Source organism: Panthera leo, chromosome A1 (assembly GCF_018350215.1).
Source record: "Panthera leo isolate Ple1 chromosome A1, P.leo_Ple1_pat1.1, whole genome shotgun sequence".
NCBI lineage: Eukaryota > Metazoa > Chordata > Mammalia > Carnivora > Felidae > Panthera > Panthera leo.
In genome coordinates this window covers 135,560,582-135,573,438 of record NC_056679.1, presented here as the reverse complement: position 1 = coordinate 135,573,438, position 12,857 = coordinate 135,560,582, and the positions used below count along the sequence as shown (strand labels likewise).

At 39.5% G+C, this 12,857-nt stretch overlaps 1 long non-coding RNA gene across 2 annotated transcripts in view; it reads left to right on the top strand.

Annotated features, from left to right (window-relative positions):
• The window catches only part of LOC122220979, a 43,983-nt gene extending 32,621 nt beyond the window's left edge, over positions 1–11,362 (top strand). For both annotated transcript variants that reach the window (XR_006203063.1, XR_006203062.1), the window contains one exon: positions 10,824–11,362. This is a non-coding gene — a long non-coding RNA (uncharacterized LOC122220979). The remainder of the gene's footprint in view (positions 1–10,823) is intronic.
• Positions 11,363–12,857: the final 1,495 nt, after the last annotated feature.

The window sequence follows — 12,857 nt, the reverse complement described above, 5'->3', positions numbered from 1 at the left end:
GGGACCTGTCTCTCCCCGTGTGGCCCGAGGGTTTCTTGGGCCTTGCTCTCTGCTCCTGGGGATATGCCCTTCCCACCAGAGCACCGCCAGGTATCAAGCTGTGGAGTTTCAGATTATGTGCTCCCCCCGTTTATAGAGTCTTAATGGTATTTAAATGGTCTCCTTTCCCCTTTCTCCCTTTTTTGTTCAGTCCCTTGTGGCCGTTTCCACTCTTCCTTTTTCTCTCCAGCTGCTTTGATGGGGGTGCTTTTCCCATACTCTGCCCCCACCCCCATCTCTGTCTTCTCTCTGCAAACGAAAACAGCTCCCTGTACTCCAGGGCTTCTCTCTCCTCCAGTTCACCTCTCTACATTGCATACCTGCCAAATTCTGCGGTTCAGGTTGTGCAAATTGTTCTGTTAATCCTCAAGTCAGCTTTCTTGGTATGCAAGATGGTTTAGTGTTGATCTGGGCTGCATTTCAGGGATGAGAGATGTAAAAAAACTTCCATCCTGTTCTGCCATCTTGGCCCCTCACCACCGCCCCCATTTTTTAAATGTTTGTTTATGACAAAAAATTTTTAAAAATGTTTATTCATTTTTTTGGGGGGGGGGGTGGGGGAGAGAGAGACAGAGTGTGAGTGGGGGAGGGACAGAGAGAGAGGGAGACACAGAATCAGAAGCAGGCTCCAGGCTCTGAGCTGTCAGCACAGAGCCTGATGCACGGCCTGAACCCATGAACCATGAGATCATGACCTGGCCAAAGTCAGAGGTTAACCGACTGAGCCACCCAAGCACCCCTAATGTTTATTTATTTTTGAGAAATACAGAGAGAAAGAGAGAGAGAGAGAGAGAGAACAAGCAGGAGAGGGGCAGAGAGAAAGGGAGACATGGAATCTGAAGCAGGATCCAGGCTCTGAGTTGTCAGCACAGAGCCCGATGTGGGGCTCAAACCCACGAACTGCGAGATCATGACCTGAACCAAAGTCAGATACTTAACTGACTGAGCCACCCAGGTGCTCCTTCCTTCCTTCCTTCCTTCCTTCCTTCCTTCCTTCCTTCCTTCCTTTTTTTCTTCTTCTTCTTCTTCTTCTTCTTCTTCTTCTTCTTTTTAAAATTTATTTATTTATTTTGACAGAGAGAAAGCATGATTTGGAAAGGGTCTGAGACAGAGGTGAGAGAGAAAGAATCCTAAGCAGACTCAGTGCAGAGCCCCATGTGGGGCTTGAACTCATGAGCTGTGACATCATGACCTGAGGCAAAGCCGGACGCTCAACAGACTGAGTCACCCAGGTGCCTCAAGACTTCCTATTTCTCAGATACCCTTTTGTACTATCGGAATTTCTGTTCTGTGCATTAACTATATTTCAAAAAGATAAGAGAAAAAAGAAAGAAACTGTATTAAAAATTTTTTTTAATGTTTATTTCTTTCTGAGACAGAGAGAGACAGAGCATGAGTGGGGGAGGGGCAGAGAGAGAGGGAGACACAGAATCAGAAGCAGGCTCCAGGCTCTGAGCTGTCAGCACAGAGCCCAACTCGGGGCTCGAACTCACGGACCATGAGATCATGACCTGAGTCTAAGACGGTCGCTCAACCGACCGAGCCACCCAGGCGCCCCAGAAACTGTATTTTTAAATGTTATTTACTTCTCCAAAGAGCCGGGGAGGAAAGAAAGAGGAAGAGCAGTTTTGGGGGGGGAAAGAATCCCTCAAATGAACCTGATTTTTCCTGGGTTTTCTTTTCACTCTCATTTCCTGGTTTGCCTTTTCTGTTCTCAACCGCCTCTCTGATTGCTTGCTTTCCTTTTCAAAAACTCCTTTCTGTTTCTCTAATGCTTGTATTCAAATTTGAAGCTGTTTTTGCACACTTGGATAGAACTCTGCATAATTAACTTTTACTAATTTTTGCTCAACTCCTAATCAAATGATAACTAAAGTGTAATGTCATTTCTTAGCATATATACCTATACCTGCCAAATAGACTACTTTAGTCTGCATGATTTTTATGGGTCAAAAGCATGCCTTTAGATGGAGAAAATATGTCTGTGATGAGGATAAATTTTGGGGGTTGTTTCATACTCAAGATTGAGGTTTTTAATCAGAATACATTTGAGGACATTAGATGTCTCCTTTATTCACAATATGCTTCCAAAGAGTCAAGATTTACTAAATTCTACCTCTCAGGATTTTAAAGTGAATGTGCACTCTCTACCACTTTTGTTGCCAAGGGAGCTCGCATCTGCCCTGGAAAACCTTCCCGTGGAGCGATGTCAGCAGAGATAAATGAATGAGAGTACATGCAGTTCTGTAATAATAGTGCAATTTGGCTAAAGGGTGACATCATCTTTTCACTGTTGTATCTGCCATTCTAAGTAGCAGTGAGTCCAGCTGAGCTAGAGAATGAATTACAGGGAGAGTGCACCGGCAAGGTGGGATTAAACGTAAAAAATGGAATGGAAAGTTAAATTTAAAAAGAAGGTAGCTTTGCGTATATCCAGTCCGCAATATATTTTTTCTTATGTATGGTTTTGATTTAATCACTACATCATAATTTGCCATCATTTTGGATTATGTGGAAAGATGCAAAGCCTCTTTCCTAATGGCTGTTTTGCTATATATACACATGGGTCCCACCAGAGTATAAATAGGGACGTTGGAATTGATTTTAGTCTTTAAAGGGCACATTTAAATGCTGGCAGATAAAATGCCTTTATCAGTTCAATTCACTCACTGTGATTCCACATGCCTCACTGGTAACACTTGAGGGAGGGCTTGCTGGGTTTTATTTGGATGCCAAGAGAAGAATATCACCATCGTTCATGCTGATGAACCCTGGACACGGTTTGTTTCTGGGGAGGAGCAGTATGTGACTCTGTATTTGTTCTTTGAATGCTGGATCAGTATTAACTCATTGCTTTTTTTTTTCTTTTTAAGTAACAGCTTTATTGAGATAGAATTCACATACAAAAATACTGCTTTTGTTTGCTGATTTTTTATATTCCTGTCCTCTGATGTTCACAGGCATCAGATAAATTTCTGCAAAGGCACTGATAGTAGTTTTGAGGAACAAATACTGCAGATGGGTCAAATCAAAGAATCAAATTTCAAAGGTGGTTTAAGGAATCATGAAAAGGAGGGAAGAGCAGAAATGAAGGAAAGAGAATTCTAGAAGTAAAATGAGCAGTTGATTATTGAAAAGAAAATCTGCCGTTTGAATAAGGACCAAAGAGCTTTCATTATTGGCTCCCCACTTGGCTGTGTCTTTTTTTGAGCAGCAAGTCCCACGATCAAGAAACCAGAAGGAAAGTGGACTTTAATTAGTAGTAATGACAATGTTCCAAACATCAACAGTGAATCTCCTAGGCAATTTCATTTCCAAAGCATGTTTGCATGTATCACAGGTAAATTTTTTTTCGTGAACACCATTTTTAACATAGGATTTTATTTGCAGAAGCTATTTTTGTGACCTAAAGAAAAAATGGCTCACTGAAACAGAACTTTGCTGATCTGGTTTCAAAGAATTCTACGAGATGAAACATTCCATGGAACTGAACATAGAATGGGCATATCTGGTAATGAAAATGTTCTTTTGGTCCAGCATTATGTTTTATGCTTTAAAAGTGTTAGTATGCAAGGAACAGGGAGGAACAGGACAAGAGGAAGTAGGAAAATACTTTATATTTGAATATGCTTTATATTTTCCAAAATACTCAGACCCACCAAAGCCTGGTAGCAAGTATTATCCTCATTTTACAGATGATAAACATGCTTCTAAGAAATATGTATTATGAGTGATAGAAAATCCATCTCAAACTGACCTAAGCAACAAAAGGTATGTCTTTCTGTGTGTGTGTGTGTGTGTGTATGTGTGTGTGTGTGTGTGTGTGTGTGTGTGTGTGTGTTTTGGCTCAGAGAGTTGAAAAGTCCAGAGCAGGAACTAGCTTTCAGTGTGCCATGAAAGAGGTGTTCAGTTGATACCATCAGGGTCCAATTTCTCTAGACAACTTCCAGTTCTGTTTTCCTAATATTCAGTTTTCTTCTAAGACAGGCTTCTTTCCTCCTGAGGAGGCAAGATGGTTGTTAACAGGTCTAAAAAAAAAAAAAAAAAAAGTACCTCTTTCTCATAGTCCCAACAAAAGTCTAGCGATTGTGTCTCATTGCCTGTGATTAGGTTACATGTTCATCCCTGAATTTATCACCGTGGCCAGAAGGATGCAGTCCTCTGATTAGCTAGGCCAGAGACAGTAACTCCTGGACCAAATGTATGGAAAGGGGTCAGCATGGCTTTCCACAGAAGGAAGCCATTCCCCACAGTTTTATTGAGATATAATTGATAGCTAACATTGTGTAAGTTAAAATGACCTAATTTTGTATCTCTAGTGTAGGCTGATTAAATGTTCCACTGATACTGATATGATATATTTTCTTTTTTTTTTTTTGCAACTGGATTCTAAACTTTTTGAGGGTAAGGGTTATATTTTGATAGTTTTTATGTCTTTATGCACAGTGTTTAGCATGCTTATTTGCCTTTGATCAAAATTCAGGAGATACTTGATTGAGTGATTGAGTTTTCCTGGTGAGATTATTAAATTAACTTGTAAAGTGTTATGGGAGCAGTTGGATACTGATTCCTTATTTATTGTGGTGAAAGAGGGGAGGGGAGGGTGGAGCATCCATTTTTATAAAGCTTTCTGGGTGATTCTCTTCCGAGAATTTAAAACTTTCCCTTAAGATTTCAGCATATGAATATCAGAGAGTAGGCTGGCCGATGTAAAACTCTTCATTGTATCACAAACAGCCAAGGAAGTGATGTTGAAGTCAAGGCCCATTAGAAATCTCTTGGAAGCAAAGACATAACAACTATAAAAACTCAAAAAGTACAAAATCAACATGAATTAAAATGGAAGAGAAAGACTTTGGTTAACTTGTTCTGTTTCAGTAGCCTATTGCTACATAACGAATTGCTCCAAAAAGGGAGTGGCTTAAAACAACAATCCATTATTTCTCATTATATGAGTTGTCTGGGCTAAGCTGGCTGGTTTCTCAGCAACATATGGGTGTAACTGCAGTCACTCATGGAGCTACATTCAGCTGAGAGCTTGGCTGGGGCCTGAACACCCGAGAAGGCCTCTTACTGTCAAAAGTTTCTCTCCTTGGGATGTCTCATCATCCTGTAGACCAGCCCTCAATTCTTTGTAGTAGGATGGTTGACTTCCAAGAGGAAGCAGAAGCTGCCACTTCTCTCAACTGGGCTCAGAAGTGACAGGACATCACTGCTGCTACATCTATTGGACAAGACAAGTGACAGGGCTGGTCCAGATTCTAAAGTGAAGGAAGGAAAGTAGACTCCACCTCTCAATGTTAGGAGTGTGCAGCAAGAGGGGAGGAATTGTTGGTGGCCACATTTGGGTATTTTCTGCCATACTTACATCTGGCACATATAGTAAGAAGTGGCTATGCCTTTGGGCCATCTAAACTCAAGCCTAAAAACAATTACAGGATCCATGAAATGGAATACCATTTATTAATAAAGAGGTATGAAATACAGAACCATTCTACAACATGGATGTACTGAGAAACATCATGCTAAATGAAAGAAGCGAGACACAAAAGACTATGTATTGTACGATTTCATTTGCATGAAATGTCCAGAAAAGGCAACTCTAAGGAAACAAAAAGTAGATTAGTAGGTTGCTGGAGGTAGGAATGGGGATTAATTGTAAATGGGCATGGGAAATCTTACCGAGGTGATCAAAATGCTCTAAAGCTAGAGTATGGTTATGGTTACATAATTCAGTAAATTTACTAAAAATCATTGACTTGTACACTCAGGAGGAGTGAATCTCATGGTGTATAAGTGATATTTCGATGAAATTGTTAAGAAAATACAGCATGATGGCCCTTAATTCAAGAGACATGTTCCTGGAGGGCTTTGCATAATTAAAATCTTTGTAAGTGAAGGCTACTTTTCCCACAGGAATAAGTGTAAAGCGGAGGGGATGTACTCTCAAAGTGTAAAACCCTACACCTGTTTTGGCCTCTTTTTGCTTGAAGTGCTTTTATTTTCTTAGCCTTACATCTCTCACATAATACACTTTCCTAATTTAACAATAGGGTATTTTGAGGTTGGTATCTGGACTTCTGTAGCTTTTTGAACTGGAATAACTTCCAGTCCAAGAGACTGATTTTCCAGTGAGTTTTTCAGTAATTGGGCCATCACTTAAGTAAACACTTGCATGACACTGTTAAAGACTATTCAAAAGATTTTAATCCCTTTTTAAAAATTTTTAAATTTTTACATTTATTTATTTTTGAGAGACAGAGAGAGACAGAGCTCAAGTGGGGGAGGAGAAGAGAGAGAGGGAGACACAGAATCCGAAGCAGGCTCCAGGCTATCAGATGTCAGCACAGAGCTCAATGTAGGGCTCGAACCCACGAACCATGAGATCATGACCTGAGCTGAAGTCGGACGCCCAACCGACTGAGCCACCAGTCATCCCTTTAATTCTTTTTTAAAAGCTTATTTTTGAGAGAGAGAGAGAGAGAGAGACAGAGAATGAGAGAGAGAATGCATGACTGGGGGAGGAGTGGAGAGAGATGGGGACACAGGATCTGAAGTGGGCTCTGCACTGACAGCCTGATGTGGGGCTCGAACTCATGAACTGAACCATGAGATGCTTAGCTCACTGAGCAACCCAAGTGCTCCAAAAGATTTTAATTCTTAGCAACTGCCAAACTTAAAATGAGAGCACAGGGGAGCCTGGGTGGCTCAATCAGTTAAACTTCTGACTCTTGACTTCAGCTCGGGTCATGATCTCCTAGTTCATGGGGTCAAGCCCTGAATAGGGCTCTGCACTGACATTGCAGAGCCTGCTTGGGATTCTCTCTCTCTCCCTCTCTCTCTGCCTCTCTCCTGGTTGTGCTCTCTCTCAAAATAAATAAACTTAAAAAAAAAAAAGTGAGAGCATATTAGCTATTCAAACCATTGGTCAAGTTTGGATGTCCATATGTAATAGTTTCTGCTGATCAACGATTACAGGTATTTCTTTTTTAATTTTTTTTTCTGTGAAGATTTATTTACTTATATATTTATTTAACATCCAAGTTAGTTAGCATATAGTGCAGCAATGATTTCAGGAGGAGATTCCTTAAAGCTTTTTACCCATTTAGACCATCCCCCCCCCACCACCCCTCCAGCAACCCTCTTTTTGTTCTCTATATTTAAGGGTCTCTTATGTTTTGTCCCCCTCCCTGTTTTTATGTTATTTTTGCTTCCCTTCCCTAATCTGTTTTGTATGTTAAAGTCCTCATAAGAGTGAAGTAATGTGATATTTATTTTTCTCTAATTTCGCTTAGCATAATACCCTCTAGTTCCATCCACATAGTTGCAAATGGCAAGATTTCATTCTTTTTTGATTGCCAAGTAATACTCCATTGTATATATATATACCACATCTTTTTTATCCATTCATCTGTTGATGGACATTTGGGCTCTTTCCATACTTTGGCTATTGTTGATAGTGCTGCTATAAACTTTGGGGTGCATGTGCCCCTTTGAAACAGCATACCTGTATCACCTGGGTAATACCTAGCAGTGCATTTGCTGGGTTTTAGGGCATTTCTATTTTTAATTTTTTGAGGAACCTCCCTACTGTTTTCCAGAGTGGCTGCACCAGTTTGCATTCCCACCAGCAGTGCAAAAAGAGACCGTCCTTCTCTGCATACTCTCCAACATCTGTTGTTGCCTGAGTTGTTAATGTTAGCCATTCTGACAGGTGTGAGGTGATGTCTCATTGTGGTTTTGATCTGTATTTCCCTGATGATGAGTGATGTTGAGCATCTTTTCATGTGTCAGTTCGCCATCTGGATGTCTTCTTTGAAGAAGTGCCTGTTCATGTCTTTTTGCCCATTTCGTCATTGGGTTATTTGTTTTTTTGGGCATGGATTTTGATAGGTTCTTTATAGATTTTGGATACTAACCCTTTATCTGATATGTCATTTGGAAATATCTTCTCCCATTCTGTTGGTTGCCTTTTAGTTTTGCTATAAGATTGTTTCCTTCACTGTGCAGAAGCTTTTTATTTTGATGAGGTCCCAATAGTTCATTTTTGCTTTTGTTTCCTTTGCCTCCAGAGACATATTGAGTAAGAAGTTGCTGTGGCCAAGCTCAAAGAGGTTTTTGCCTGCTTTCTCCTCGAGGATTTTGATGGCTTTCTGTCTTCCGTTTAGGTCTTTCATCCATTTTGAGTTTATTTTTGTGTATGGTGTAAGAAAGTGGTCCAGGTTCATTTTTCTGCCTGTCACTGTCCAGTTTTCCCAGCACCATTTGCTGAAGAGACTGTCTTTATTCCATTGGATATTCTTTCCTGCTTTGTCAAAGATTAGTTTGCCATACGTTTGTGGGTCCATTTCTGGGTTCTCTATTCTGTTCCATTGATCTGAGTGTCTGTTTTTGTGCCATGCAGGTATTTCTGTTAACCAGTTAAAGGGACACCTTCCTATGGCATTAACCAACACATAGTTTGCAAGTCAGTCAGCCTGCCCTTCTTGAAATTTTGCAAGCTTTGACAAAGTTTATATTTAAGGAGATTTCATATTGTTTAAAATTTTGCTCACAAAGTGAGATCTTATTATTATTTGTATATTACACTATTTGAAATAATTCAAATTCACATGAGATGCAAATACATTATATTATAGAGTTGGTGATGGTGAGAACTTACCAGCCTGGCTTTCCCCTCCCTACCTTGTTATTGCAATGGGAAAACCTCAACATTCAGCATGTGCATTCCAGATGGCTCATGAGCCCTTAGTATTTGCTTCTATTCAATTTGTAAGGGGTTTGTGTTCCATGAATTTGCATTAAGTTTCAGGTTAGATTCAATAATCCTAAATACCAAATGAAATTCTGTCTGATCCATTCAGCCTCTGAATCTTGTCGGAAACTCCAAAATTGGCTTGGGTTTTCTTCAAGGATTTATGAATCTGGGCTGAATTTGAGGTTCATAAAAGGATTCAGTCAGAGTTTCTTTCGTCTGGAATTTCAAAAGAAGTGTTTTGCACATTTCTTTCAGTATGCATCAAACAAGTTGTCAATGTCTGCTGGATTTATGTCCCACTCTTCCTAAATAGACTACCCATTGGGGGATTTCATTTCATCATCAATGTTATGGGTTGAATTGTGTCACAACATTTACCTGTTGAAGTCCTGACCTCCAGGACCTCAGAATGTGACCTTATTTGGAGATAGGGTTTCATAGAGGTAATCAAGTTAAAATGAGTTCTTTAGGGTGGGTATTAATCCAATATGGCTGGCGTCCTCATGAAAAGGGAGAATTTGGATACAGAGACAGGCACATAGGGAGAGCAGATGTGAATATTAAGGCAGAGATCAGGTTGATGTGCCTATAAGCTAAGGAACACCAAACATTGCCTGCAGACTACCAGAAGCCAGCGGAGAGGACTGGAACAGATTCTTCTTCACAGTAGGTGGAAGGAACCAACCCTGCTGATGATAAACTTCTGTTGTTTCAGTCACTCTGTATACAGTACTCGGTTATAACAGCCCTAGCAAATGAATAGAATTGGTAAAATAAGAAGATAGACAAATGGCATTTGTTTTGGACTTTGACCAAATCCCTTCAGAGCATTATGTCATTTGATTTTCAGTTGAAAATCCAAAAAGGTAGGCATCCGATTCATTATACGCACAAGGAAATGAAGCCTGAGTGGCTTGGCCAAGATCACACAGCTCATTTCCTTAGCTAACACTGGGACACAGATGTCTTCATTCCTAGTTCAGTCCTCCAGTGCTTGTTAGTGGCAGGGTTTGGGAATTAAAGGCAGGATTAATGGAGATGATCTTCATCTACAATATTAGGAGTGAATGAGATAATTCAAAGAGCTAATGTTTGTTATTCTCTATGTGTCAGGCACTATTTAAGGCTTCCCCTAATTAACTCAACTCATTTACTTCTCATAACAACTCTATGAAATAAGTGTTATTATTACTCCCATTTCTTAGGAAAGAAAAGTGAGACACGGAGAGATTGTGTAATGAAGGAAATGTTTCCAGTCATGTGAAAGAGTTCCTAGGAGGGGAGTGGAAATTTGCCCAATTTCTTTCTCTGATGATTTTAGTTTAATATATTTTTATCTATATATCATATATCAAGCATATATCAAGTCATATATCCACATCATGTATCAATTGTGAAAAAAAAGAGACTTTACCAAATATCAGGTTGATTATTTTAATTTTTCCAGAGTTCCCTTCTAGACTTTTTTCCATTTGCATAAGGAATCTTTACATAGGGTAATCATAACATGTATAAAAATTGGTATTCTGCTTTCTTTCCATTTAATATCATATTGGAAGCCTTTTCCTATTTTAATGCAGTATGTATCTGCTGTGATCATTTTAATGAATATTTCAGAAATTCCCTGTTAAGCTAAAGAGGCTCTTCTTTTTTGGAAGAACTAAAGAATAACATGATTAAGTTAAGGAAAAGGTCAACACACAATTTGAACAGGTTACCTACAATTTTACGTTTCTGTGCTTTGGTGCTTGATTAATTGCAAAAACCAATGATGTTTGTTAAAAGCTGTTCCAGTGGCTATTGCTGCTTAATTTATTATCCCAAACTTGCTATAAAACAGAAGCCATTTTATTACATTCATGGGTATTGTGGGTCCAGAATTGAGAAAGAATATAATCAGCACAATGGACACAGCTTATTCTGCTCCATGATGTCTGGGGCTTTAGGTGCAAACATTTGGAGAATAGGGGTCAACTTGATGATGGTCTGAAATCATCCAAAGGCTTTTTCACTCTTGTGTCTACAGGTTGATGTTCACTGTTGGCTGAGATCTTGTCTGGAAACTCGGCTGGAACATCTAGAGCTGTCTTCTTTGTACTTGGACTTTCCCATGGTGTGGTTGCTGGGTTCCAAAAGCAAGCATTTCAACAGAACCAGGCAGAAGCTGTGAACTTCCTGTGAACTAGTTTTGGAAGTACATAGTGTCACTTCCACCGTTAGTCATAAACCCTCCCACATTCAAGAAGGGAACCTAGATTTCCGTATCTTTTTTAAAAAGATTTTATTTTTAACTGATCTCTCCACCCAACGTGGGGCTGGAACTCACAACCCTGAGATCAAGAGTCACATGCTCCTCCGATTGAGCCAGCCAGGCACACCTAGATTTCCATATCTTGATGTGAGGAGAGTTAACATCACACTGAGGGCATGTAGGATGTGAGTTATTGTTGTGGCTAGTTTTGAAAAATGAGACCTGCAACAAGGTCCTTGAAGTAAAACTATTTATTTGTGATGTGTGTTTGCTTTTATAGCTCTTGTGAATAAATACACTTATTTATTGTGAATAAATACACCTCTCTTTTCTCTAACCTAGACTGAAAAAGTGTGACTTACTTGCTATATTTTACCCCTAATGAATAACTGCTGAAAAATGAACTAATCCTGGTTTCACCACCAAGTTTGTGACCTTGGACATGGGACCTCTCTCTCTCTCTCTCTCTTTTTTTTAAATTCCAGTATACTTAACATACAGGGTTACATTAGTTTCAGGTGTACAGTACAGTGATTCAACAATTCTGTACATTACTCAGTGCTCACCAAGTTAAGTCTACACTTAATCGCCTTCACCTATTTCTCTCATCCCCCCAGCCACCTCCCCTCTGACAAGTGACCTCTCTTGACTTCAGTTTCCTTATCTGTTATAACTGAACCTATTTCATTGGGCAGTTGTAAAGGTTAAATACATTAATGCCAGTAAAGCATAATTAGTGTGATACCTGGTTTATGGTGAGTGTTCCATAAACAAACAATAACTGTTACCGTTGTCATCATTGTGGACAAGGTATGGGTGGCTTATGTAATTTTTTTCTGCAGCACATACAAGAGGTGTTCTGACCTAGGGCTTTGATTAAAAAAAAGTCTTGATATCACACTGTTCTAAAATTTCAAACAACCTTAAAGGAAGATGTGGGATAATAAAAATCGGATTTAAAAAGGTAGTAGAACGAATTTAAGTGGAACTTGAAGAATAGTGTGTTGAATTGGTGGCCTGAGGTTCTCGGGAAAACCCAAATGGAAAGAAGTCCAGGAAATTTTCAGTTGAGGAAATGGGGCCTTTGAAGAGTTTATTTTATTTTATTTTATTTTATTTTATTTTATTATTATTATTATTATTATTATTTTTTTTTTTTTTGAAGAGTTGATTTGATATTGGAAATCCCCAGTGGTATCACCTGGGACCCCCATTTCTGTTCCTCTACCTCCCACCTCTTGGAGATTCAAGTCACCTTGGCTAAGGCCCATCCAGCAACTTTCCTGTAACTCTCTGGGTCCTTGTTGTTATCAGGCTGGGTTCCCCAGTCTTCACTCATTGTCTTAACAGGGCCATCTGTATTTTACCTTCTACATTCTCTTAGAGACAAACATTGCCTTTTCCAGATTTTACAAGAAATTAAGTCCCATAGATGACATTTATCATGATTTTTATAGGTCTATTAAAGACTGAGGCTGTGGGGGGATATTTTCACATTCTAGAGCATTTAAAAGCCTGGTCTGTCTTGCCCCCACTTCACCCCTCATTGTTTGCCTCTTGTAAGTGTGAACTCCAGATATCAGACCCTCCCAGACTTGATTTGTCCCCTAGGAGGCATAGTCTACTTGACCAGCTAGAGAGAATAAGTAATGGAAAAAATTCAAACCAAGAGAGCATTGGAGAGAATCAAAACAACATCTTCACATACATGAAGTTTAATGCTGTTTTTAACCATGCTTTATACATACACATCATCTCATTTCATCCTGTGACCAGGACTATGAAATGAGTACTATTATTATACCCTCC